Genomic DNA, 4,422 nt, shown 5'->3' on the forward strand with positions numbered 1-4,422 from the left:
GCCTATGGAAACAAGAGTTAAAGAAACAAAAAGAAAAAAACCTAAACTCAAAGAGTTTCTCAGGAGCACAAGGAGCTATTTACCTTTCTAGACCAACCAGTGAGTTTCAACTTAATTGTTTGAGTTTTTTTTTCTTTTTTTTAACTGTTAGTGTGGTTTTAAAAAAAAAAAACCGTAATTCTCTTTTAGTGAAAAAGTATATATCCCTGCCTTGTTTCCTCTACAGATTGCAAACTCTTCAAGGGAGAGGGTGGAGGATAGTGTTCAGGGGCTTTTAGCAAACAGCAGCGTCCTGCTATTACCGAGACAGCAGCTCTCCATCAGCTCCCCCATCCCTTGCCTAGGACCCCCTCCTTGTGACCCCCTGCCACTGGCCACCAGACCCTGTAAACCCCCGTCAGGTGTGCACCACCTGCCATCGCGCCTCGCCCGGCCCTGCGCTGCAGGTGGCTAGACCATGACATCATGAGGCCACGGCCCAATCAGAGGTGGCGTTTGCAACTACTCTGAGCCATTTCCCAAAGCAGTAGAATGGGTTCCCAGAATGTGATTTCATTCCCCACTCTGTCCCTCTCCCTCCCCAAAGGCATTTTCCTGGGTAGTTGTGCCCCAGGATCCCATAAGACACTCTCTGATTTTGACTTTCATTGTTCTTCTGACATGCACTGTCTGTCCATACTTTTGAGACATTTCCTTTTCTCTTGCATACAATTTGTGATATGCCCACATCTGGGGTTTCAACGAGGGTGGTTGCTCTAGGGCAGCGTGTGTTGGCAATGCCACCAGGAGGGGCTGCATGGCGCAGAGTCGAGAGGACCGCCCGGCATCACCAGGGTCCCAGGAACCCTGAATCCTCACCCTGCCTTTGCCAGGACCCGCTGTGCACATTTAGAGGATGAGTTTAATTTCTCTGGCTTTGAATTTTTTCATCCTCACCAGGAGCTGAAACCAACAAATCTCTACTGTCTCTTCTCTATAATTTTAAGATAATCAAAATTCTCTTCACTGTTGGTTGACCTTTACCGGCTTAGGATTTTTTATTTTAACCAAATTCAATACGAGGTTAAGAAATTCATAGTTCTCACCAAACTCCAATAAAGAAAGTTATGTCTTGAGACCACTGGGCTGGGCGTGAGTCTGGAGGCCCGACCTGGGCGAGCCCATGTCCTCCTGGCCAGCGGCCCGTCAGCAGCGTCCGCGCAGAGACGAGGAAAGAAGAGGCAGCTCTGGTGCCTAAGAGCATGGCAGGCCAAGTCCCTCGCAAATAAAGGGTTTCCAGGAGGATACAAAACCTCTCACTTCCTGACACACGGGCAGTTCAGTGAGTGAAATCCTTGCTAATCCAAACCCTGTTAATGTGGAAAAGAAATTAAAAAAGAAAGGAGAGAAGAGAAATGAAGATGATCAAATAGTACAAAACAGAGAAAATAATGAAGCTGATTAAAGTGAGTTTGTGCCACGAGAGTTTGTTGGTTTTTATCTGTATCAAGAAAAGATTTTATTATGCCGCTGTGTGTGCATGTGATGGTCACTGCACAGAATTCTTGCCTCCCAGGGACTCACCCTGCTGCTCCTGGAAAGTCGCCTAGAGACAAGAATGTGCTTCTCCTTGCAGCGGGAGCTCTGCTGCCGCTTCCCAGTTTAATCAGTTTCTCTGCTGGAGCCAGAGTTATCTCTTATTGACTCAGTAACAATTAACTTTTTAACATAAGCATAGCCTTCAACCACAAATATACCACAGTTTCAACACGTGATGTGTCAGCCCTTGAGTGCTTGTTAACTAGGGACTTTTATCTTGCCAGGCCTCCCAAGAGCTTAACAATTCAGTGCATAACAAATATCAGAAAATTTATTACTGTGCATTTGGTTTTTGTGGCTGGCGAGTAAAGAATGGGTCATGGGAATGGCACGTCTCAGAGTAAGTTACCTCTGGAAACCACCATTAACAACCATTTATTTTAATACTTTCTAATCGTAAAATTAATATATTCTCATTATAAGAATATTGGAAAAACTGGAAAACTAGAAAGGAGAAAAACAATCACAGTTCCCTTATCCAATGGCAGAGACTATTATATTTCAGTATTTTCACCCCAGCATTTGCTTTTGTGCAATTATACCTCCTCCTCACTATCCGCCCCCTCGCCTACATATTGTTAGGCATTGTTACTTATTCTATGTGTGTTACCCAGATAAAGCTGGGTCGTTCTGTCCTGCTCTTTGTGACTTTGATAAATCCAACTCCAAACTTCTCTTCCTACATCCTATGGGAAGTTCAGGGACCTCCTCAGGATTTCTGGCTTGGACTTCTCACTTCTACTGAAATGTCAGTTTCAACTTTTTGTCTTGTGAATATTTTTTAATTTTTCACACTACTTTGATCCAAGTGAGGGACTTGACGCGTCTCCGCAGTTCTCTTTGTGTGTGAACATCTGTCTCCTCATTCCTCTTTAGAACAGGAACAATGTGGTTTTGGGAATTGACTCCAGATCCAGCCTAAGCTAGTCAGATAATTCCATTCCTCTGCTAGGAATTATTTTAGGAACTCAGGTTTAAGCCAATCAGTGTGTGGCATTTCCCTGGTGACAGTTCCTAGTTCAGGGACAAGTGCATATACTAAATGATTCCAATCAGAATGAAGAGGGGAGTTTAATTTCACAGTTAGATAAGAGACTTTCTCTCCCACTTGTCATGACTATTGTCTCAGTTGGCAGCTCCCTGCATCTGTAAGAATAAAGGTCTCCAAAGGAGGAGGACAGAGTGCGAAAATCGCAAAGCCCAAACTTCTGCATCTTCACTTCCGTGAGCCAACAAAGTCCTTTATCGCTTAAGCCCTATTGAGACAAACTTTCTGTTACTTGCTGCCAAAAGCATGTTAACTCTTATGTAATATTTCCTTCTCTGTCCCTACGCCCAGCAATATTCACACAAGTTAGCTAGGTACTAGAAATTTTCTTGAGCTGGGGGTTTATATCTCAGAACCATAAAGCACAAAATTTGACATTGAATATTGGATCTAACACTGTTCTGTAGTCATTTCTGTCCACATTTTTGGTTATTTCCTAAGATGGAAGTCAGTTGATGATTTCAAGCGCTTTTTGCTTCAAAGCGCCCGCTGACGACGGTGTGGAGAGGAGAAGCCGGGGGTGCTGCGGGGCAGGATCCGGACATGGAGAAGCTGCATGTGGAAAAGCCCTGTCGGGCCACAGTCCTGGAGACAAGACGCAGAGGGAGCGGTGAGCCTGTAGGCGCGTGTGGCTCGGAGTCCCCAGGGGCCACAAGCTCTGAGTGGCTGTCTGTCCACAGGGAAAGGAGCTGGGGGAGATGGCTTTATTTCATGTTGCAGCCTTACTATATTCCAGATACCACGGGAAGCTTGGGGACAAAGATTGCAGATTTCCTATCGCCCCTGCTCTGGAGAGGTTCATGGCTGAGGTGAGCAGCAGGCACCAGGCAGAGCAAGGGCGGAGCTGAGCCGTCAGCTGTGTGATCTCCGGGTCACCCAGGACCCCGGTCAGTCACAACCAGGGGTCAGCAGCTGCCCCGTGTGTTAAAACCCCTTCGGCCCTGGTGTCACGTGGGATTTTTCTGAGTCCTGTTTGCTCTGATTAAGATCCACGTTTATCCTGTGTTAAAATCATTCCGAGATGAGTCAGAGCCACCCCCGACACCCCACCCCTGCTTCTTTGCAGTAGGTCCAGGTAGACATCCGCTGTGTTGTCACTTTCCTGCTTAACGCCCTTCAGTGACGCCCTTCCTCTCTGGGGTAAAGTCCTACCCAGACAGGTGCAAGGCCATGGTGACCTCTCCTCCTTCTCATCCCCCTTCCCATCCTTCACCTCAGTGCCCACTGTGGATGCTCAAGTCCCACCGAGTCCCCCTGAGCCCCCACTGTCTTGACCACAGATGAGCCAGACCCACTGAAGAGGTCAGTTTTCCCTGTATTGGGTGGAGGGAGGAAGGAGGGGGGAAGGCACCGAGCCAGAAGCTGGATGCCGGGCTGCCGTCTCCCCTTCCTCTTCCTCTTCCTCTTCCTCTGCCTGTCCCAGTGAGCCAGGAGCCTTCCCCGCAGACACTTGGGGTCTGCCACAGATTTCTCTAGGACTCTGAACTGCCATGCTTTAGGTTCTCCACTTGTCACATGAGAAGATGCCCCTTTAAGTCTCTCTCACTCGCCGCTTCCCTTTCCTTTTGTTTTTTGAGACAGAGTCTCACTCTGCTGCCTGGGCTAGAGTGAGTGCCATGGCATCAGCCTAGCTCACAGCAACCTCCAACTCCTGGGCTCAAGGGATCCTACTGCCTCAGCCTCTCCAGTAGCTGGGACTACAGGCATGTGCCACCATGCCTGGCTAATTTTTTCTATATATTTTTAGTTGTTCAGCTAATTAATTTCCATTTTTAGTAGAGATGGGGTCTCGCTCT

General features: G+C 47.4%; 1 long non-coding RNA gene across 1 annotated transcript; it reads left to right on the forward strand.

Moving 5' to 3' along the window:
• The first annotated feature begins 1,873 nt into the window (after positions 1 to 1,873).
• On the forward strand, positions 1,874 to 3,386 carry LOC123630022. Its single transcript, XR_006732547.1, has 3 exons — positions 1,874 to 1,918; positions 3,068 to 3,236; positions 3,363 to 3,386. It is a non-coding gene; the product is annotated as an uncharacterized LOC123630022 (long non-coding RNA).
• Positions 3,387 to 4,422: the final 1,036 nt, after the last annotated feature.

The sequence above is a fragment of the Lemur catta genome, unplaced genomic scaffold (genome assembly GCF_020740605.2).
Source record: "Lemur catta isolate mLemCat1 unplaced genomic scaffold, mLemCat1.pri scaffold_67_ctg1, whole genome shotgun sequence".
Taxonomy (NCBI): Eukaryota; Metazoa; Chordata; class Mammalia; order Primates; family Lemuridae; genus Lemur; species Lemur catta.